This window comes from Mercenaria mercenaria, chromosome 11 (genome assembly GCF_021730395.1).
Source record: "Mercenaria mercenaria strain notata chromosome 11, MADL_Memer_1, whole genome shotgun sequence".
NCBI lineage: Eukaryota > Metazoa > Mollusca > Bivalvia > Venerida > Veneridae > Mercenaria > Mercenaria mercenaria.
Genome location: NC_069371.1, coordinates 44,975,355 through 45,000,600, shown reverse-complemented (window position 1 = coordinate 45,000,600; position 25,246 = coordinate 44,975,355). Strand labels below are relative to the sequence as shown.

Below are 25,246 nucleotides of genomic sequence, written 5' to 3'. Positions count from 1 at the left end.
TTGCAATTATGTTTCAAATGATTTAGATGATATTTTCTTTCCAGATTCCTGTAAAAACTCTAAAGTTATTTCTCATTCAAAAGATAAAAAATATCCACAAACTGTGTTGTAGTCAAAAGAAAAGTTGTAAAGTTTAGTTGTAAAGTTTATTCTTCTGTCTCGTAAGAAAGGTTATCTTTGTCTTCTCAACACAGAACTGATATTAGCTAAAAGGTTAAAGCTTCTGGAAAGTACAGTTTCGAGGGCTGCAGCATTCCAGTGAATGAATGAATTTATACTGGGTTAATTAATAGAATGCTCAGTGATTATTCACACATGTTGGTATGTGATTTATTGAAATATAGATTTCCAACTGAAGTTAAACCGGAAGATAAAGATGTTTCGTTTTCAAAGTCCACTAGTAAAATATTATACCGGTGCTATTGCCTTTCCAGAGTATATGCTCAAATATTTACAAAATTGTGAACATATGGCGCCAAACAAAGTACGTTGACTTGACTTCAACTCGTAAGCGTGTTTTAATTGTGTTAAAAAAACGGAAGCAACGTGTTCCCTGACTAGGTTAGGAATACATAATGCATTGTCTAATGAGTTATTATTTGGCCAAATAATATAAACTCAGTGTGTATGTGTGTGTGTGTAACACCAGTCTGTTCTGAAACGTCATATGAAAGATTAGATCAAATGTAGTAGCACCCTTTCTCAGCGATAAGTATTAAATAAATAATATGTCGACGCGACGCCAAGTAAAATGTTTTAACGGGAAAGTGCTTTTTTTAAATAAGATATACAAATGTCTCTTGGTTTAGATATTTCATTAAAGTATGAATTTCAGAATACATTGGCTGTATTTAATGTAAGCTTACAGACATTCATCATACAAACTCTTTCAATACGTACATGTTTTTGATTCCAGAGGAAAGCACTGTCTTGATTTCATCCTTTACTATATTCACAATTAGGTGTTAACTGCAGGTTTTACAATTTCTGTTTATAAGTTGCAATCCCTTCGACCTTCAATAAAGGTCAGCAATATTTTCAACGTTTGATTTTACAAGATTAAGTTTTCAATATAAATTTGATTAACTAGTAGCTGTAAGTATTTTGAGAAACCTCTTAGTTTGTGGGTAAACTTTAACATTTCTGACATAACAAAATATCCATAGAAATACGTTTGCTGATGTTCAGATCTGATGAAATGTTGCACAAAATAAGTTCAAGATTTGCTTTTTTCTAGTTATAAGCAGATAATACAAAAGTCTTCTTGCCCAGAACTACAGTAAAGTATGCGATCACCGGTTTGGCTTTTCAACAACGAGAATGTAAGATTTTGAAAATATACTTCTTTGTTCGTAATACGGAAAATGAGATACAGAAGCTGCTAACAAAACGATCAGTCGATAGGAACAACCGAAGCTGTATAACTGTAGAAGGCACCGACACCTCGGGTGTCGAAGCACCTCATTTCAGGTTCCACATCTCTTAGTTCCCAACGCAAGGCTCTTGCTTGAATTGGTCTTGAGTTAACGCTTTGTCCACATCCAATGAATTTAAAATAACATCCTTTCGGGCTATTTTCGCAAGTCAGGCCCTCGCAACAGATCCGAGAGAACCGTGAGGTGAAGGTATATTGTATCCCCAGATCGTGACCGCCATTCTGGATCGAACCATAGCTAAAAGCACAAAGTATAATTACGATTGCGAAAACTATGTACCCAGCAATGGCAGTCAATAAAGTATTGTGATCTTTATGTTTTTATTCAAGACGGATCCATTAGTATAAAAAATAATACTTGTGGTATAACCTCTCCAGAGAACATGCTCAAATATTTACAAAATTATGGCGCCAAACAAGGTACGTCGACTTGGCGTCAACTTTTGATTGTATTAAAATAAAGGAAAGAAATGAAAACAAAAACCAGGAACGTCCAAATAACAACTGGTTAACATGTGTTGTAATTCGTAATAATATGTAATGTGCCGCGCCATGAGAAGACCAACAAAGTGGCTTTGTGGCCAGCATAGATCCAGACCAGCCTGCGCATCTGCGAATTCTGGTCAGGATCCATACTGTTCGCTTTCAAAGCCTATTGCAATTAGAGAAACCGTTAGCGAACAGCATGGATCCGGACCAGACTGCGCACAGGCTGGTCTGGGTCCATGCTGGTCGCAAAGCCACTATGTTGATTTTCTTATGAGGCGGCTTATATGTGCTTAATATCAGATAAAAACAATAGTTACTATAAATCATAATTAAGATCAAACGGACCGACATTTATTGTCATTAAAACCATGTAATTTGGCTGAGTTCGTAAAGATGTGTTCTTGTTCTCTGGAACTACTTGATGATAAGAAATATGAAAGAATTCTGAAACATTGCATTTTAAGGACGTAGTATTCCGATCCAAATTTATTTAACCGATGTAATTTATCGTACTTCGAATAATACATCTCAACTGATAAGATCTCATGTTTGTTCGTCTCAATCGTTTTAATGATCTTTTTTAGGTTTTAAGTATTTGCCCTTCAAAAGGCGTATATGCCAAAAGAATGATACTATCGATATGCAACACTTTTAAACATATTTTGTTTCGATAACTGTATCTAAAAGCTGCAAAATAATTATCCAAATCGGAAATGGTAAAGTGGACGCAATCTGACCCCGATGGTTGACCTTTGTATTATAATATATAATGAGGCACAACCTATTATTGAAATGGTGTGTATGTAAAACGCTGTATACAAACCCATTCCATATAATATTATTATACATCCACCCTAAGCACCCTTTTTTTCTACAATGAAATAATCGATATGAATAATCAGCCTAAGGTCTGTCATCGCGGTCAAGTTGTGACTACTATATCACTCATAAGATTAAGGTAATATGCGGCACCTATCGATTTTTAACGGACTATAATGAAATTTTGCCAAATTAAAGTTGATGTTTTTTCCGATTGACAGGTATTTTTCTTTCGACGTCACATCGGAGGCAAACGATTTATGAATGGTAAACACGCAAAACTGACGTCGAGATTCATCCACAATTTTGCGTAAAAAATGACGTTAGTGGTCATGTTTTGAAGATTTTCAGCTGCAAAATGGAGAATAACAGAGAACTGCAAAAATACCAGTCAATTTGAAATATCATCAACTTTAATTTGGGAAAATTTCATAACAGTCCGTTGAAAATCGTTAGGTGGCGCATATTACCTTTTTTGAACGCTGTAATATTTTAAAGTGTTCCTGTGTTAATTAATTTCTTATTTGAGCCTTATAAATTAAATTGTTTAGCATCAAATCGGAGACCGTCAAAAATAATAAAAGTACATTTAGACCTAGTTAGCCGTATTTGTTGTCGTAAATTCTTAACATCTGCTTACGGTTGGACATGCACAAATTCAGATTTTATGGTATACAACGTCCTTAATGACTTTTACATCAGACAGGAATCGCTGTTCAATCTAAAAGCACAATAGATCTACATGTTATACTTTTCAGAAGCTACCTTAACTGTCCTACTTTGCTTACACAATGGAGATACATACCCCTGATTTCACGAATATTAAAGTAGGTCACACACATCACATATCAAAGTAAGAGGCAAGGAAACACACGCTGTTATGAAACAACGTCTTAGATACTGTTAACACCAATCACTGACTATTTGGAATCCGTTCTTAAATGATTCATTAACAAATGTGTGCGAAATTACATTGACATAATAGCATAAAGGCGGCATGTGTTGTTAACTTGATTATTACTTACAGATATTCGTCTCCAGGTTGTGTTGCGTCAGCCCAACCGGCTTTCCTGCCTTCAACTTGGGTCCATGGTAGAACAACAGCAATCAAACATAATACTACCAACATTTTCGTTTGCTATACGTCTGAAAAAAAGAGAACGAAAGAAGTGTGTCAAATGTTGGTGTTTATAAAACTTTTACCATTTTGAAATTTATAAGCCTACGAAAAAAATGGGTTTTATTGAAATTTGTGTCCACATTGGGACTTCTTTCAAACCAATGGGTCGCGCTAATGATTCTTTGATGATTGCAAAAAGTTTTACGTATAAACGCGCAAAAAATAGCATTCATTTCTGATATTTGCATCTTTTTACGGTAGTTTGCTGCAAAATGAATGGTTTGCTTTCCATGGGTATCAAAACAATATGATAACGAATGTCAGAATATCGAAAGAATTTTTGAACGTTGTCATTTTTTGTGAGTGAATGGTGTCAGATTACGCAGGTAATCACGCGGAAAAGGCCTGTCCTTAATATTGTTACACCAGTGTTGTTTATACGAAAATAAACATTTTTTTCCATTCAAAATGTATGGTGAATGTCAATTTTGAACTTTAAATCATGTTTTGAGTGAATAAATGAATTGAGCCGCACCATGAGAAAACGAACATAGCGCGTTTGCAACCAGCATGGATCCAGACCAGCCTGCGCATCCGTGCAGTCTGGTCAGGATCCAAGTTGTTCACTTTCAAAGCCTATTGCAATTAGAGAAATCGTTAGCGAAAATCAGTCTAGTCTGGATCTATGCTGGTCGCAAATGCACTAACGGTTGGTTTTCCCATGAGGCGGCTCAAATATATTAATAAAAGTGTATCTGGTACGTTCACACTGAAAAATATATTTGATATATTGTAGTTTGTAATAGATTTCAGCCAGTATGTAACTACAGTATTGGCAAATTTGGCTTACACCATTACAGTATAGTCTGTACAAATACCCTTGGAATCAAGGACCGACACCAAGCAAAATAATACGGGACTCGGTTTGACTAAGTTTGTTAATGAGAGGTAATGAATGTACAACATCCTGCAAAACCCTAACGCATGGACATAGTTCTTCTCGCCATTGATACATAATTGACATTTTTTCTCAACTATTATTGATTTTTATATGCATTCTCGACTACAAAGGGTGGTGGGGTGTAGATAATGAAAAAGCATGACCGTAGACATTACTTTACTTTAGTCCTGAACATCAGATTTTAAATTTTCGTCAGCCGTGAAAATATTGCATTTGTTATTACTAAGTAAAAGAACATTTCGACCATACACTGAAACTATTATCACACTGATATGATACAGTATGATGTCCGCTAGTAAGAAACTACACTCTAGATAAATATGCAGTCATAATGTAAAAAGAAAATAAGGATATTTTACATTATTTTTTCAGTCTTGGCTCTTCACTGGATTTTATACTATTTTATCCATATACGTTCCATTTAAAATTTCTATAGAACATGCACGTATAAAAATGCACATGACCGGTCTAGTAAGAATTATAACAGAGCATTACACATATAGAAAGTATCACAAAAAATACAAAAACATAATCGAACAGTTTCTCATATTCACCAGAGGAAGTGATACGCCCGGTATGATGTTTCCATCTTACACTGAAACAAACAAATATCCTCCCTGTAGTGTAAGAATTGTATGGTAACTTTTTTTAAATTCTCAACAAACATAGATTTTGTGTTTTTAACACTATAAGTTGATGCAGGAACGTTGAGAAAAATAGTGTATAAATGAATGATAGCGATGATATAAAATTAGCGTTTAACTTACATAACAAAAAAGGAGGCAAATATTAAAAGACTATATCACAGATAATAAGGCATGCATACCTGTCCCTGACAAGTCCAGCAAGAAAGAAACTAGATGTAGCATTTACAGGTTTAAAAAGATTACGTGGTATCTTCATGTCACGATTCGTCAGTTTTAGCTGTAAATTACCTTGTCAGAATAAGACACAAAACCATAAAACTCATGACAATGCTTCCAAAAATACTTTAAAGTGACTTCATAGTTTTCATTTAACGTTTCTTTTTTCTTGTATATTAAAGAAGAAATTAGGCTTTGCTATAGGAAACACAGTAAAGTTAGAAAATATCTTAGTCTGCAAATCTCAGCAGTTCAGTTATTAGTTAATTGCACCAGTTTCAAACACACATTTTAATTTACAAAAGTAAAATCACTACAATATATATTTTAAAGTACTTTGGTCACTTTAACGGCATGCAATAGAAGAATTAAGATGGTCAAGGAAAGGCTGTACTGGATGCAAATTGAATAATGAAATGCAACGGGATGACACTGTTACAATTAATGACACACACGATTGAAAAAGATATATTCACAACATTTAAAGATACATGATCTAAGTAGATGAAATGCGCAAGATACAAATAAAACTTAAGAATGGGTTCATTATAAGAGCAAGTCCATAATTTTCATAGAGCGGATAAATAATGTAAAGTAGCTGGTCCTCCCTTTACTTTTTAGAATGCTTCTATCATAATGTAATGTAATGTATATGTAAGTATACTTTTAATTTCACATAAATTATTGTGAAGGTTTCACGTATGTATTCGTAGAAAAGCGTTGAGCAAGAAACCTCTATTGTAATGTGGCAAAAGCGACAACGTACCTAGTTCAAACTTTTCAACGAGAGGGGGATGATATACGTGTAATACATTTTGACTACAAAGAAAACAAAGATAAATTTCCAATTGATAAAATTTATTCCAGGAGTACAGCGCTAACACAGTACTTCACATGGAAATAGGGACTACTTGCAAATGTTAACACATGCCGGCTGAGCACATGTATGCATAAACACAGTTGAATCAACTTTCTTCTCTGCTATTGATATTCAAAATGTTGACATTTGTGAGAAAAAAAAATATGATATAAAACCTGTTGCAAAATGTAAAAATATGACTTATTTCAGATAGTAAAGAAAGACTGGTTGGTGAGTAACCAGCTAACTGAATAATGGTAACTTGTAGCCTACCTGTCTCGTGCAATGCATCAGGAAGTATCCTGTTTATTGGTTACAGGTGTAACTTCTGACGTTCATTAGAATTAATGCAAAACATGAAACTTTTTCTGATACGCATTATTTAGGCTGAATGTATCAGATTTAATAACGTTTAGATAAATCTCTAAATATAGTTTAAAAGATGTAACAACAATTTGTTATTTGTCTTTAAAATGTCATCAGTATGAAAAGTAATTTATCAAACGAGACATGATGCATTTATTCTTAGGAGCTTGTGTATGTATTTGACAACGGTAATATCAATAGTGTTTTTTGGGGAAAAACTGTAAATTTCGTAAATTATAATTTCGAAGTCGTTCGTTGGTAGCAAACTGTTCAGCTCTTTTAGAGGTTCCATGATAGCATTGTTCACATGAAACCCCGTAGGAAAAGATGTATGATGTCGGATTTAAAATTAATGGTACCTTGCATTGCAAATAAAAGATAAATATAGAGCTCTTTTGGCTCTTTCCGAAACATATATGATCGCAGAGGAACCTTGAAAAAGTATTCACTGAAATTGTTTGCACGTGCTATGATGATAGAAAACTGTACATATCAAAATAAAGAAAAATAAAATTTAAAAAAAAGATAGAACATAGAAAAAATATAGTAGAAATATCAAGTTTGAATTCTAAAACGTTCGTATTAAATTTTCATACAGGAAAAGCTACACATATATTTCAATGCAAAGAAAGACATTTTCCATCAATCGTAGCACGAGATGTAATTTAAATAATCCCTTTCTCTGTGATGTATGTTTCGAGAAGAGGTAAAGAAATCTAAACGGTATAAAATAATCTGTGAATCAACAGGTCTCATTCATTAAACATTTTGTAGTGGGCACCATTTTTATATCAAATATATCACATTGTGATTTTTTCGGATAACAAAATTATGAAAGATGTCCTTTCTATTCATTCTATCGAAAACTTAAATTTGTTGTGTTCTAAATTGTTAGCTTAGTCTATGTTCATGTTTGGCACCCATAAAAACAAAGATAATGTCATATTGAAAAAAGCCTGACTTAAGGTATTAGATCACTAATAGAGAACCTCCTTTTGGAAGAGTATTCAATTCCTACCATAAACCTACTTTTATTGCAATTATTAGAGGAGTGGGGGTGGGGGGGGGGGGGGGGGGGGAATAGGTTCAAGCCCTACTAGGACCAATTTTTTTTCTTTATTTTCCTTTTTTCCTAGTTCTTCTTTCAAGACTTATTATTGATTTCTTGTACAAAAACGGAAAAAGATGAATCTTATAAGCGATTTCTTGGTGTTCAAAGTGAATTTACTACATAAAAAGAGGTAGAGTTACACATCTTTAAAAAATATTTTACGCGGTAAAAGTTCTCTATTTTGCTTTCACTCTTAGATTATATATTGTGGAAGAAATTTAGGTAGGTTTTACGTCTGCCCTAAGGTTATTCTTAAATGGAGTAAGCAAAATTCAAAACAGAAACACAGCATTCTACCTTATTTTTTCAATGTTGACGTCTGAATTCTGTCTCATTAAATCCGTTTACTTGAGGCACCATAGAAAAAATGATATTGACATTTTTATTTTGTGTTTTATAATTGTTTACCAATAGTTTGATGTTTCTTTTATTAAAATTAATGGTAAAATGAGTTCTCTGCAAACGTATTGAATAGTGGCTATCACTTTGAAATTTGTCTCTACTTGAGCTTGAGGAGATATCATAAGTTATACAAAATTTATAAAAAATGGCACGGTAAAAGTTGTTTAAAAATTGCAAAATAGTGCAAAACACGGTTACCTTTCAAAATATACCAAGCAAATGCCATTTTGTAAACATTACTATTAGTGATCTAATACCTTAATGATAATAATATTACTCGTACATTGCATGAGCCGTGCCATGGGAAAACCAACATAGTGGGTTTGCGACCAGCAAGGATCCAGACCAGCCTGCGCATCCGCGCAGTCTGGTCAGGATCCCTGCTGTTCGCTAACAGTTTCTCCAATTCCAATAGGCTTTAAAAGCGAACAGCATGGAGCCTGACCAGACTGCGCGGATGCGCAGGCTGGTCTGGATCCATGCTGGTCGCAAACCCACTATGTTGGTTTTCCCATGGCACGGCTCGCATTATGATTATTATAATTATTATCGTACCTAATGTTATTTTTGAACCATTTGAGAACGGCAATAAATGACTGTACTGTATCATAGAAAACGGGATATTAACACTCACATCAATACTACAATCATTATTGTTTTGCAATTGACCTTATATTTGCTTTAAAAAGGAAACCGTCTCAATCAAATATTTTTTCGAAACTTTACGGGGCTCCTTCGTGTACGTCAAGCTACCTAGTATGTTTTGCATGTATTCTTTCGTTGCTAGACAACTGAAAACCGCTGATGAAATTTAAGATTAGAACAACCAAAGGACAGTAAGTGGAAATGTTTATGATTTTAATGAATACTATAGGTTGCATTATAATTCCAGTATCTATAGATGGTTGTTTAACGGATGTTTTGATTTTAATGCGCACGCGCTCTTACGTGTGGCAGAAACACCGCGCAACAATTAGTTAAACAAAATCATATGTTACTTATCAAATTTTACTTCAAAAACAGGCTTTATTCTTAATTTGGCCAGAAAAGAACAAGTATTCCCAGTTCTAGATCTACTCGCAAAACAAATATAAAACTTGTTCCTTACATTTGAAAATGTCATTTTCGTTCATCTTATCTGTCAAAGGCGTTACTTTCTTCAAATAGCTGTTGTATATATTTTACTCCGACTTGAATGACATCTAATATAAATTCTTAGGGAATGCCGCTCTTTGTTTGTTTGTATATAAGCTTATTTGTAGTCACCAAAGGTAACCCATATGGGCGACTCCTCTAGAAGACTGTTAGTAATATCAGTGGGAGGATAGTGCAAGCTGTAGAAGACGCTCCGATTCCAGAAGCATCCCTGATTCTTTAGCGTGCCAGGTGTAAACCTGTGCTCATGGGACTCTTTATCCCAATGTTAGTGCTTTATAAATGGAGGTACGGGGGCTCGACCCCACGATCCCTGGTTTCGTAGTCAGACAGTGGTATCACTGAACTTCTGCGTGTGGATCTTTGTCACTGTTTTAAGTAATACCGGTATACGGGAAATTATTATGTAACTAGTATGCAACTGACATAATTAGTACACACTTGGATTTATATATTATGTGGCGGAGCTAATTTGTAAATCAAAAATAAACATATCACACGATATCTGAAATTTTAGATAAAAACTATAAGAATATCCATTGGAACTTTGATGAACATTTCCTTTTAAAACGATGTTCATACAGAAATAAAATTCCAAATTTGTAAGATCTGGATCAAATCAAAGTTACAATTGGAATTTATTTACTTCAGGAAAATACCTAATATATCTCTAATGTTTATATTCTGGATAATTTTTATATCATCAATATAAACAAAAATGCACAATGGGCAGAAGTCATTAGCCTTTGATTGATCTTATAATATTAATAATAATAAACTTTAATTCCGCAAAAAAGATCATGGTCTAACAACAGACACTACATGACCCCTCTCTGTTAAATTTGACCAATGCGGTCACCGCCCCTACCCCCACCGCTTTGATTGTTAAATAAAAACTTAAAAAGATAAAGATTTCATAGAAATAAGAAATAACAAATTTAAGATGATAATACATGTAATCTATTTAAAAACGTAATGAACTGATCCCAATTTGGATATAATTGGATAAAAAATCAATTGTGTCCATCTTTGTTAAATTTAGCATAGGGGCTTTATATGTGTGCATGTGGAGGCGGGGTACATCAGTTGGAGTAAACCTGTAACCCCATCGAAAATCTTTAGTTTTTGAGTTTTTGAAATCCATACTTCAACTACTCTTAATCAAACTTTTTTCATTTTTACGTTAGACTTTTAATGATATTATCATATACATTTGTAAGTTAATTGTGGTAAGTTCTTTCAGATCGTGTTTAGAAATGTACACACAAACAAAAACCTTTTAAAATATGGAAATAACAATTTCTCATTTTTCGTTAAACTTAATGTGTCGAAATGAAAAATGAATATTGCTAAAAATAGTTTATTGTCTGTTTATTACGAATCTCTAATCAGTTATAATGCGCATCTGTCGAAGTATCTCATTTTGAGCAAGACAGTTGCGGATGTGCAAAGATTCACACACACATATATATATATATATATATTGTTTTGTCCTGCAGTGATAGTTTATTATAATGTGATATAACTTTCACATAGCCTTACCGAAGAATATTCCTCCGGCCAATAATCGATAGCGGTCAGATTTTCTATATAGAAATAAGAAGGGCATGTACACATTTTACTTAATAACAAAATAACTAAAAATAAGAAACCTTAGGTGCAAAAACATTACCAAAGATCAACATTTGATTCATCACACGGTATTTTTTAATTGAATTTTATTTTTATTTTTGATTCGTTCCTAACATGATGTCTGATGCCATCAACTCGTCATCTTTCCCCTTCTATTTTCCATATAAAATTTGTCAAAATCTCATACATGCGTTTCTTAAAAGTAATTTTTTGAATTAAACCATTAATATGAGAGCTTAGATGCAAATGGTTTCCTACTCTCAATGAATTTATCTTTTGAAAGATATTTATTTCATTTTTGTAAAATAAAAATTTGATTCGTTCTAAGACAGTTAATTTCCCCTGATTAGGAAGAATAATTAACTTCTTTGCGAAGTTGTTGTTGTAGCGACATGTGCAGACGACATGTCACGTGAACATGCGGTATCGTGATCGAAATGTTAAAGTATATGATTTAATCAGTTTAGTTAATTTGTGATTGAATGTTTTATTCGACACAATGAGTGTAAGTTTTAAATCAGTTTTCGTGAATAAGTCTTTTTGTGTTAATATCACAAATTTTACAACATGAGAAATTCAGTTGAATATTGCAGTTAATATCCTAGTTCTAAAAAGAAAGAAATGCGTATTTCTTCTTATGTTGTTGTTCTTACCTTTTTTAATTTTAATTTAAATATCAGTGTCAGTTATGCCAAATAAAATCGAATAAAAAAGATAATAGATTCAAAGTCCGCCTAGGTCAAATTAAAGGCGGAAATTATGTCCGGAGGATTTTCATGTACAAGAGTGTATTTTTTATTGTAAATAAAATGTCTGGTTTTAAAACGGAATTGATTTTCCACCATTTAACTTACATGAAACTTCTGCAACAATAATGACGGTTTAAATAAAAACTAAAGAGATATCATGATAACAGATAAATTTTCCATGAATACAAGATAAATATAAAACATATTTTAGTCAGTGCATTAACCTGCATCAGCAATACGTATGTTCTCATGATATCGACTAACTTTTTATGAAATTAAAAAAAAGAAAACTCATGATCATTTTGTTTTCATTGTGTGGAAATATAATTTTACTTTCATGAAAATTTGAACTGGTTTCATGACTTTTTACATCATGAAAATTGTCATTATGAAACTTTCATAATTGATCGTACATGAAAGCTGATAGAAATTGTTGATCTATCACGCGTAAATACCCGTTTTATTTGCCCCCAGTTACCACTAAATAAGGAGCGTTAAAACAACACAGACATATACAAAACTGATAAGGCTATAAATGCGTTTTGAATATAATTGTAATGCCATTTTACTTTCTCGCATCATTTTTTTTTGTAATTACTATTTTGCAACAGTTTGCTAAAATTTGTGTAGTTATATTCACGTTGAAAATGGCAGAATACCTGTACCACGCTGATAGCCAATATTTTTTTCAAAATAAAGAGAAAATGATCAATTTGACCAAGGGCGATACAACTCTCCATTTTATTCATTCTACAAACGTACCATAATTTTCGAATCATTTAATTTCTTACTTTCCCGATACATAAAGAATTACTTAATTGCTGTACGTATGATATTGAGCCATATGTAATAGTTAATAGTATAAATTGTAATCAACCGTTTAAAAAACAAACAAAAAAAACAAAAAAAAACAACACAAAAACAACACAAGTTATATAATGTATTTTTGTGAATTAAAAAATGGACGTGGTTGTAAAAATCTAACAAGGTCATCATCAGAATTTTAACCTGGGGTCTCAAACATTTGATAACATATACTATATGTCACTCAGAAAAGAAAGAGCAGAATTAACTATTATAAATCGATTTTACAATGTCAATTCTAAAATCTATTTGTTTTATTTATTGAAATTTTGTGACTTGAAAGACAAATACAAAGTAAGAAACTACATATTAAGTATTGTTTTGGTAAAAATGACTTTTTAAATTTCTTATGAAAAGTCCCTTCTCTTACATAGTTTGAAACCATAAGTGCATGTCAATTATGCTTGTTTAATTTCTTATGGAAAACCTCTTGAAATTGAAATAAACATCCAGGTGATAATACCCGGAGGCAATAGATATCGACATCGCAATGCCGGTCACCCGTTCCCAATACCATATAGCTGTAGTCTCCCCTGATATCGATTTTCTGCCGTATCATGAGGTCAATTCTTCCTCATGCCTACGAAGAGTGCGCATGCGCGAAATTTTACTTCCGTTGCTAAGGATTGCGCCAAGTGTAAATCCATCTATTAATTGAAGCAATATTTAGCACCTCTGTATTCATCCGCGACTTTCGGCGTTGTATCAATGCCAAAAATAGGTAGTTGCAATATTAAAAAATATCGATGACTTTTTGATTTCTGGACACTCATTTTCTTAGTTCTATCATTTGCTGTCTCGATTCAAAAATTTTGTTTAAACTTTTTTTATTTAATTATTGATGCGACTAGATGAAAATAACTGGTGTAGAAACTAGAAAATGTAAGTACAAAAAAGGGCTTTATGTAAGAAATGATAAATATGTATCTGTATTTTATCACTTAATAATGTATCGGCAGGGGTTCTGATGCGTAATAATTAAATCACGACCGAACGACTGCCCATATTTAATTAACTGATAAAATTATAAGAACATATTTATTATTTCGATTCTAACCATGCAAATTCTTCTCATTTTACAGTACTACTTTTAGCTCAATATGTCATTCGGCTGGCTATATGCTATTATAAAATCCTCCCCACGAATCGAAAGCGTTGCATAAAACGAAATTTTCCGATATTAAGTAAATTTTTATTAAAATATTCAGTAGGGCTGAGTTGTTATTTTCAATAACATCTAAGGTCAGATATATAGTAAATACTTCATTCATAGTTGATCTAATAATATGCAGTTTCTAAAAATAGTACACGTCACCTCATGATGGCACTGAAAGATACACGCAAAAACATTGCGGCATATAAACACGTAAACACTTGAGTCTTGAAGATTGGAATATGAAATATAATCTGTTTACTGTCAAAATAGAATCTAGTTGACATTCGTGGTGCCTACAACGAAGAAATTGTAAACTACGCACACTGCCAAACATAGATGCACTGATGTTAAAATTGAAATTTAAACTTACCGGTACTGTCTAGACTGACTGAAACATTTTCTTACGTTAAACATATAAACAAATAAATTCATCAATTAGAAATTGTTTGTTTCAGAAAATTTGATGTAGCTCTACTTTTTATTACTACATGTATTACTTAGCACCGAAAAAGTCGAGTATTTAGTCGACATATAACGGAAACAGAGTCATGTTACAATCGTAGGGTGGAATGGAACAGCTACATGTACATTTTATCGTAGATTCATGCGATTTCGCTATATGTTTATATAGCAACTGAAAAGCAACAGTTTCATGCTATGACATCGGATGATACTCGTAGATATGTCCCCTCCTTTCGGGAAGTACAATCAGTCTACAGCCAGTCTGACAGTACTATCTAATGAGTTTAGTAAATAATTGTATAGCAAACAGATGACAAAATGTCAAACAATGTTTTGCTACAGTCAGTGCATATGAAACCGACGTACATATTAAGAACAAAAAGCATGATTTAAAGATGGTTTAGGAATTTATTAACGATTTTAGTCCTGAAAAGCAAGCAACTTATTATGCACGTTTTGAAGAAATGAATTAATGTGTCATTTGTTACGTATATAGCACAGGATTTTATTGCTTCATTTTTTTTTGCTTTCTTCTATATATCCCTCACGTTCACAAACAATATCACACTGCTATCGGGCTCAATTTTAACGATGGGGAAGTGATTGTGGGGTAAGGGTGAGGGATGCAGGTGGGGTAATTTTCGGTTTTGTTCTTTGAACTTGACGTTTCTTGCCGTTAATCTTTAATACTATTTCAAAAAATTCTTAAGGTTGTAAATCAGTCTTGTTTACTTTACCATCAAAGAAATAGTTTTTTTTGTGTGTTTATATATATAGGTCATATAAATAGATATACAAAATGAAATAAAGGGTTAAAACAAACTTATGATTTAAGTTTGGGAGCACCGAGAAACAGCTGGTGTTGGTGCAAATGCTATATTGTATTAGACAGGTAACTTCGAAAAGTCATTTACAAAAATAAACTCAGTGTCATTTTATTTCAAGCAGAATATGCAGTACATTACATGTTTCGAGCGGAAACTGTCAACTATGAAACACTAACGTCAGTTGGTGTTTTAAAAGTAGAACTGTTACAGACGAAACTGTCATTTTATTTAATTTAAAATTACACGGGCTAGCTTACAGGCGTAAGTAACATTTAGGACAGTATTTCAAACAAAAGACAGACTGACACAATTGATGGCATTATTTATTATATATTCCAAGACATGATTTTTAGGCTCAGACAAGGTATATACAAGCAAATTATACAACATATAAGAACACTTCATCGAAACGGTCAGTGTCAGAAAAAATGGAGATGATACTTGTTAATTAAAGTTCACTAAAATATTTTATCTTAGATATTTACTTAAAATGTTCAAAATCTTCATCAAATGTATTTAACTTTACTAAAATATATAAGTTAAGTTTGTATATAGAGCTAAATCCATAATTAAATGTCACGCTGTAACGGTTGATTGTTAAAACAACAGCTAGTTTTTAGGTTGAAACCGCGAAGTGGTTGAAACCTGTTATAACCATTTTTGGATACTGCAAGAATTCAATCATGACAGTTTTCGCTGAAGCAGATTAATCCGCCGTTCTATTTTCGCACTACTTTTATTGATTATTTACGAGTATACCGACCGTTTATCTCTTTACATAATTTCTATGTCAGGTTTAACAATCATTTCAGTGCACATGATAAAAGAAAATATATCAAATTATACATCTTTGAAAAGCTCAGATCGCATGCGTTCTAATGGTGTATTACTTAAGAAAATCGAAAGAGAAACTATTACACACTTGCAGTTTGAAAACAGCAAATTCTATAGATTTTAGCGTGAAGTAAAGACTTTCCAGACTTTGGCTAAAGCATTATCTTTCTTTCATATTGAAGTTTTGTCATATTATGAACATTAGACTATGAGTTATTTTTAATCGAGACAGTTTATTTCGAATAAACGCTTTTCGATTTTCAGGGTAAACAGTAGTAAAAGCAACTAATTCTCATGTGTTTCCGTAACATAGTTATAATTAAGTTTCAAAGCATTCTTAAAAAATATAGCATTTATTTCAAGATATCTAAATATCTCTTTTTTTTGTTGTCAAACGATCTGGAGGCCAGTGCCTGTAACTGTTAAATTTGAATATCTAATATTTCTATTGTCTATATTCTCTTTGTGAATATTTGTGTTTTTAATGAAACAGACACGGTATTTCTCATTAGTATCATTGTAGTAAATGTTAGGCAGTGGCTATGATTACGGTACCGTAATCCTAGCCTCTGATTCTAGGATTACGGAAGTTCTGTATTCCTAGATATCCCTATGAGGATAGGCTAGAATCACGGAAGTATTTATGAGGCATAAAATATATGTTAGGACATGCATAAATGATGTTGTAAACTTACTTATTTCACTTGATGCCTGCCGTATGATTTCGTGTTACCGATCCGCCATTTTGGGTTAGTAAATCGTAAACGATACATTAATGGCGGCGGGCGGAAATATTATAGAATTATCTATGTTTCGTATATATACCAGTCCTGCATTTTTTTCAAAACTGTACAAATTTCTTACTAACGTACCATTCCCTGTTGTGTTCGAAGTAGCAACGGAAGTTGGTATTAATGCAGACTCTGCAATTCTGTGTATGTACACGCATCAAGTCAACACAAATAGTCTTTAATAACATACAATATGGTTATACAAAGAAGTATAAAATACATTTATTTTGATAGCTCTTTGGGTTATAGTCGACATGTAAAACGAAAAAAATGTGGTTGCCTATAATATGTTTATGTGTATATGATTTATATTAATTGGCAGTTAAATATGCATTTATAAAGACTTCAAGTGTAATTAAGTAGGTCTTTTCTTCTATATAGCTTAAAATCAGGGAATCATTAATAGATGCAAAATGGCGGATCGATAACACGAAATCATACTTTAAGTGAAATAGATAAGTTTACAACATTTATGCATGTCCTTACATAGATATATATTTGATGCCTCTTAAATACTTCCGTAATCCTAGCCTATCCTCATGGGGTTGTCTATGAATACGGAACTTCCGTAATCATAGAATCGGAGGCTAGGATTACGGTACGGTAATCGTAGCGAGTGCCTAAATTTTAATTAAGCCGATATAGGGTTGCCAGTGTGTTTCAAGACACTTGATGATTTTAGTCAAAGCAGAATTTAAAGTATATAATGTAACATCATAGATGCAAATGGTTTGAATGTTATACTGTTTCATGGAAGTGACTTAAACTGTTACAGCGGAGTGGTGTATTGCACATCAAATGCGGGTTTCAACCTTCCTGTGCTGTCAGCGCTTTGATTATGCATGCTAGAAGTACACATTTATAATGTGTTCATCTATGCATGTATGTACTACTTTAAAACCTCTGCATAGTACTTTTAATAACCATTAACTTGTAAATTGTATGTTTACATAAACTATATAAAGTGATTCTTCCTGTTTTTAAATCATGAAATTTGGTCATCGGTCATAATGCTAGGGATTTTGCTCAAATTTCAATGCCATCTTTTGACTTCAATAGCTGATGATTTTGTATAATGGCTTCAAATACTCATAAATAATTTATACTCCTATCAAATTGTCACAAAAATAATTTTATTTCATATTCGTTTTCTTTAAATTCGAACAGTTTGTGACATTTGAAAAAAGTAAAATGTGTATTTTAGTGAAATAAAACCATCAACTTCAGATATGTTTATAGAAAAGCGAAAACTTCAACTTTTAGCACACATCTCTACTTCAGCTCTTTTCACCTGAGCGCCCATGATAACTTATGCAACGATCATAGTCTATTGTCTGTTTTCTTAACATCTATTGTTATACTGTATTGAGTAGTATTGACCCACTGGAAGGATTATATATTGAATACATGCAGTAGTTTAGCTGGCCTTAAACTTTTTGACATACATTGGTGTAGCTGGCATTTTTCAGTTGTAGCCGAGGGGTGTAGAGGACTGCCTAGGCCGCTGAGGATCCAGGGATGCCTGGGTTTTAGCATTTTATGACACATTTCGGCACGTTCTAGATGCATCGTTGGCTCTTTTCAAGGTCCTTTTATATTGCATTTTTTGTGTGTTTAGTTTTTCCTAAATTACCTGCAGGATCAGATCTGCTGTGCTTAAATAATAGCGGCTACGCCAGAGACATGCACATTTAGCCTATAATTTTTTAATGTCTAGCAAACATTGAAATGTGCTTTCTGTTACTCCAGTACAAAAAACAAACAACATAATAATACATGCAGTAATAAGATACCGCATTGTCCAATATATCAATGGAATATAACTTCACCAGCTAGTATCAACATTTATGTAGATATTTTTGGGGCGTTAGTTTTAGTTCAGTCGGCTTCGGAATAAGTTTCATGCATATGGGTGAATTAGTGTTAATTCTGGGGGTGTCAGTGTTAGTTCTGGAGGCATTTGGATCTGTTCATGAGGCGCCGGAATTGGTGTCTGGGGTAGTTCTGTTAGAGTTGAGGATGCTTGATCCAGTGGTTCTTTGGTTCGAATTAAAGCAAAGGTTGTTCTTAAAATGTATTTTAGGTGCGCCATAATTGTGTCATACAAATAGTAAAAAGGCATTTGAACCACAATGGCACTATTCCCATAAATGTTCGTCTATATCTCTTTGTCATATTTAGGTTGAAGACATATACATCTAGTTGTATACGTCTAAGCCACTTGCTTGGTTCAGGTCTTGAGACAGACGCAGTTGTCTCAATCCGGATGACACTCAATCGACGGACTTAGATTGCCAAGAGGCAGCAGTCCGGACTGAAAATTCATTAGATATACTTATCAGGATCAGTCTGCATTCAAGTTTGACTTTCTATGTCCACTTTTTATTTATTATAGTGTTTTCTATGCGTGAAATATTTACAAAAATCAAATAAAACTGTAGATATGTAAGGTTTAAGAAACACATGCAATTAGTGTCAAAGTATTTTATGTAAAATTCATTTGTTGACACCCTGTATGTAGCTTTTTTTTTTCCAATTTTTGACACTTTCCCCCCTGTGACCAAGTACAATTTTTGCAACAAAAGAATATAATAATTATTTACAAAATTTACAAAGGCATGAGAAATATTTTGTCGCGCAACTGAGAGGCGGATGTTTAAAACGGATAAATGATTAATGTTCATATTTCAATAGAAATGAGAATGAGAAATGTCTACAAAATCATCTTTTTTGTTCAAAAAAACGTGTAAAATTTAGCCGAATATATCGAGAATTGATCTTTAACTATCTTTATTATGCTATTTCAGAAGTCTAGCCCTAGGTCAATTTTTACTTAATTGGATAGGCAATCTGAATAGGAAAAACGTCCGAGGTCCAAATTTGGATCAGATAAACACCTAACCCCACCAAGTTCCAAAGTTACACTACAGTGAAATAAAAAATATATCCGACTGACGGGCAGATATTGTTTTAAGGACGCTCGCTACAGTTTCGTAATTTTTTTCTCAATAATAGATTTTGATGAAATGTTTTGTATTAAAAGATCTTGTTATGATGTATTGAAAAATGAAAAAAAAAATACTAGCTCACCAGCTTTGTTTCAATTTAATTTGCCCCTAGATATGGTGCTATTTTAAACATTTTTCAAAATTTCTGTAATCCTAAAATATATTTCAGTAAAGTACAATAATCAGCATAAATTTGATTATCTAAGCATTTTTATAACGGAAAACAATATATCTATTTGAAACATGCTCAGAGAAATCAAAAGAACATGATTTTGTAAAGAAAGGAATACTTGTTCAGCAGACCCAAGGGCTATTTTTGCATACTTTTGTCAGTTTTAAGTTGGTACTTCTGCTATTTTATCGAGTTTCACATAATAGAATTTAACCAAACTCTGCACATACCTTTGGTTATGTCTACCTAATCTAAAACAAAAAGAAAATTGATAGGTCACCATATTAGATTTCGCTTAAACCAAATTACAACGAGGTGGGGTGTGGCGGGCATTTATACAACGCAGGTTGGTACGAAATACTCTTTCAGTGTTTGAGCAAATGAGTTAGAAGTATAGATATATATAATTATAAAACGGCAGATTTCTTAATAAGCGGATTTTAAGGTGTTTCTGAAGCATTTTGATGGCATAGAACGATGGAAGTTTCCGCCCTTTTTTAACAAACCTATAGTTTACGAATGTACGGTACGGGATTAGAAACAGCTGTGACTCAATGCAGAGCTTGAGCGCTGGTATAAATAACAGACTCCAGTATATGTCGGATTGAAGCAATTTGAACTAAAAGTACTTTAAATGTATATATTATGTAACCATGGTGATACTTACCCTAACCTTTAGTCAGTATATTATACATTTTGTACATTAAATGCATGCGAACATACAATAATTTGCGAATTTTTGCCGTACGCGACATTAAATAATCACTTCCGGGCATGCGCAGAAGACCGCACCAACTCTGCAGTGAGCTATATAGATTAGAAACACAACCAAATTGGCAAGGTGTTGGGGTAAATATCGACCCGTCCGGAAAAACTGTAGCGAGTACCTTTAAGCTATTTCATTTTCACCTTCTTCAACCTGTTGAAATTTTAGATTACAACTGTCAAAAGATAAAATGGTGGAAAGAAATTTGATTAAAAAGGTCATTGTTTTAGAAATTAGGAGTAGAACTAATACGTACAGTCTCAAAATCACATTTTGATTGGTAGAGTGTTGTGCCGTTTCAAATTTTGTAGAAATTCATTAGATGTCGGGCAAAGGCTTAAAAGTGTAACATCTTATAACACAAATTCGATTAATTGTTATTTAATTAAACTTGGCAAATAGATACTTTTTTCTGCTGTTTATACATAGTGTTACCGAATTTATATTAAACAACGAGAAATTAATTTCTTCCTGCATTTACTTTCTTCTGAATAAAAAAAGTTATTACAGGTAACAATTAATCGATAACTTTATCTTCACGTTTCCATTCGAAATACTTTCGCATCATATATATAGTATGCACCGGCACCACGTGAGTCGTAACATCGGACTGCTGGTTCCACGCCTCGTACCTCCCAAGGTAAATCTATTGTCGAAAACGGTACCCCGTTCTTACTTTGTCCGCATCCAACATCTGAAAAATAGCATCCATTCTTGTAGTCGCACCCAATGGCTTGGCAACAGATCCGAGAGAAGGTGGAGTTAAAATAATAGTGAATTCCTATATCAGGACCTCCTTGAAAGACTTTACCGTATCTAAAATGGATTTGGAAATACTCTGTAATTAGCAATACTAGCCGATAATACAATGTTTGATTAAACACTAAAAGAAAAGAAAACCAGAAAAAAGCTGTCTCTTTAGATCACCCAATCATTAAGGTCTTTAACCTCTACAAACGCAAAATGGGCAAAGAAGCACACATTTTTCAGGTTATTGCTAATATTTTGAATTCCCACAGTATGACGTACTTATAAAACAAAACGGAAATTCAGTTCATGTTGTAGTTTTTATATAACAAAAGTTTTGATTACTTCCCTTAGATAATTCAAAGCTTGACACAGACAGCAACACACATATTCATAAGCCATATTAAAGTAAGACACACGAGCTACGTATGATGGCTTAACGCAAACGTCTCGTTCTCAGAAAAGAGCGAACATTATTTCAGCATACTTGCAATCTTTTCCATAATTTAGAAAAAGTTTGAATGAATGAACGGCCAATACATGAAAAGAAAATATTAAATGGAAAGATAAATCTTAACTTATAATTGAAATCTCCAATTGAATTTTCGTAGACGCCGATTCGCACCGTATGATTTAATTTCTAAATTACAAAAACAACAACAAAACAACAAACAAACAACAACAACAACAACAAAACAACAATGCAAATCAAAACAAAAATTAAACACCCGCACAAATAACGTAGATATCTTAAAAAGTGATTAAAGTTATTTTGCCTCTACTTACAGATTTTCGCTTCCAGGGATTTTTGTGCCAGCCCAACCAGCTTTACTACTAAAGCCTTCAACTGGGGACCATGGAAGAAAAGCAATTATCAGGAACATTGCCACCAACATTTCCGTTTGCTATGCGTCTGCAAATTCAAAATTATGAATGAAAGGTAAAGTCAATTCTGGAAAGCCAGTTCATTTCATATTGAATTTCGCGGTTTATAAGAAATTACGAACCAATATTGATAAGCCCTGAGAGATATTAACTGCACGCGTTACCTTCAATAATGCCTTGAATAAAATGTCTTGAATTAGAATTTTTAGAAGAAAAGAAATCCATAACATAAGCAGATTCCTATTAGCATGATAACATTTTTTTGACCTCACTAAAACTAATAAATAAACAAATAAATAAAATAAGGAAACAAATGTATTGAGCCTTGTGACGCCAAACTAGAAGTTAAGTTAAACAACTTTGATTTTAACAGCGTAAGTCTGTGTCATATATTCCTTAGGACACCGGGCACATTTTTATACAATTCCGCCACGCTTACAAAGTTTTTGGCAACACAGAAAGGGAGATTTTTCTAGAAGTAAAGAAATTGAAAGTGAACAGGCTAAACTTGAAAACGAAAGTCGCATTTGCATTGGTATATAGTCAGGGGTCACGCGCAGGGGTCACCCCGTCTAAATGTATGCGCGTGTACTTCTTCTTTTCTTCTATTTCTTTTTGCTAATGGGGAGTCAATTTTCAGCACTTTCTAACGATTTGAAAATACCTGGGCTTTAGCACGACATGTCAGCTTTTCCTCTACGAAAACATATTTGAATGCGGAATAAACACAAATCCCACACTGGGCCGTAACGGAGCAGGGGTATATGGAGATTTCTGGAACTTCGTCAAATCGTTCAAAAGGTCCTTTTGTTGTTGTTTAAAAAGGTCAGTATATGCCTCGGATGTTAGATATTTCCGTATTAGAGAGCTGCAGACATAGACATTTCAGAAATAGTTTAAAAATGAAATTCGTTTAATAAATGTTGATTCTACGAAAGCGTGAAAGGGCCATCAAACACGTATAAGTTTTATTGCGTTACAGGCGGGAAAAGGATTAAGTAAAAACATTAGAAGCTGAAACACAGTAATACATCTTCTAGCTGAAGAGAAATTTTTGCGCTTTTCTGGTTTAGAAGTAACGTCATTTTTTCTTAATTTAGAAAACATAGCATAAGTATGATGCTCTTTCCGCATTTTCCCGTTTACAGTGTTTTGAATTGTCCTTGAATAGAGAATAGACTATGTCTCTTTGTAAACATTTTAGTTTACATTTTTGGTGAGACATACAGGCAATGTAAAAAGTATAACTGAAATGTAAGATATCACACATTTCTTAAAAGTCAAAAAATACATACTCTTTAAACTTAACAATAAAGTCACTACCGGTTGATAGCAAATAATACTACATCGACTTACTATTAAAGTTTTTTTTATCAAACTTTTACAATGAAGCATTTATTAAACTTGTAAAGTTACCTGCCCTGTCCGAGAATAAGAATAAAAATAATAGATAAGTACTTGCGCGTTTTTACAGGATGTAATTCACTATAAGCCGAACTGCTTACTGCCGAATATTCCTTGACATATTTAGATTAGAAAGAAAGTATGTTGACACATGATTTAAGAATTCAAAATTTTCAAAAGAGTACAGAAATGTGAGCGACAAGTAGTATTTAATAGCTAAATAGATAATTGTATTGCTAGTCTATTAAATGCGCATGCAGACGAAATATATCACATTTTATAAATTTAAATGTGATGACATATAATGTAATGCACAATTTATGAATGTACTGTAATATTTAGCAACATGATCTGAAATCTGGTCCAATGGCCGATTTTAGGCATGGATATGGCCTTAGTATTATAATTGTCGTACTTGTAATCAAGAAACAAATGTGCAGTGTTAAGCAGAATGTAAGAGAAATTAATTAGTTTTGTTAATTTATTTTAGTAAAGAATATATTTTACACATCATTAACATTTGTTTTTACTTCTAGGAAAAATACATTATTTGAAGCACGTTTATGTAAATTGCAAACAAAAAGAATAGCTACATATGAAACAGACAGGTTTTGGGACATGGTGACATTTATTTATATTTGAGACATTGTCTGCATTTGTTCAATTTACAAATAATATTAATAAACATCTAAATCCCGATGCAATCAATCGCCACAAAGATATGACGGACGAGAAGCCAGTTTTTCTTTTATATGCTGAGCCCCAAGAAACAGAGCTACCATGTCTTTGGTATGACGTGTCCAGAGACCAAACCAACGACCTCCAGCACATAAAACGGACGTTCTACCACTAGGCTACTGAAGCGGTTAAGATATAGTGTCAGTAATTTTACACATAAATATCTTTGCTTTAATTTTGTACAAAATAAAACTTTACAAATCACGCCTTGTGTGCATGATAACAGCGTTTATGCAACAATAAACTGTCTTGCATTTGTCAAACTGCATTACTAGTGTCAACATTGTAAGATGACAGATGATAATTCCAAATTATCATTTTACTAACAAATGTAAATTATGTGTTGAAAAAAGAAAAACACAACATTTTGCACACATCGTTAAGATAGTATAACAACATTTTTAAAGTTTTATGTAGATTCAGTGTCATTTATAGCTATGTTTGGATATTGTTAATATTGTTTTGCTTGACATATCACCATTTCAAGAACATGATATGTTAACATGAAACGTTAGGAATAATGTTATTTATTCTTTTTGAAAAGAGACAAGATTACATGTACGTGGGATAGGGTCCTATTGTTTTGTTTTGTTTTTATATTCCGATTAGTACTGTACGTACACATGTATGT

At 32.9% G+C, this 25,246-nt stretch overlaps 2 long non-coding RNA genes across 5 annotated transcripts; both read right to left on the bottom strand.

Moving 5' to 3' along the window:
• Window positions 1-800: 800 nt before the first annotated feature.
• Window positions 801-6,932, bottom strand: LOC123532399 (uncharacterized). Of its 4 annotated transcripts, XR_006682627.2 has the most exons (4): window positions 5,651-5,684; window positions 5,379-5,419; window positions 3,769-3,889; window positions 801-1,673 (listed from the first exon to the last, which is right to left on the bottom strand). It is a non-coding gene; the product is annotated as an uncharacterized LOC123532399 (long non-coding RNA). The 4 variants fall into 4 exon arrangements; XR_006682628.2 differs by lacking the exons at window positions 5,379-5,419; window positions 5,651-5,684 and adding an exon at window positions 6,820-6,932; XR_006682626.2 differs by lacking the exon at window positions 5,379-5,419 and having other exon boundaries at window positions 5,651-5,738.
• A 14,373-nt stretch (window positions 6,933-21,305) lies between these two features.
• Window positions 21,306-24,139, bottom strand: LOC123532168 (uncharacterized). The gene is made up of 3 exons (XR_006682591.2): window positions 23,932-24,139; window positions 22,375-22,501; window positions 21,306-21,657 (listed from the first exon to the last, which is right to left on the bottom strand). It is a non-coding gene; the product is annotated as an uncharacterized LOC123532168 (long non-coding RNA).
• Between the last annotated feature and the right edge of the window lie 1,107 nt (window positions 24,140-25,246).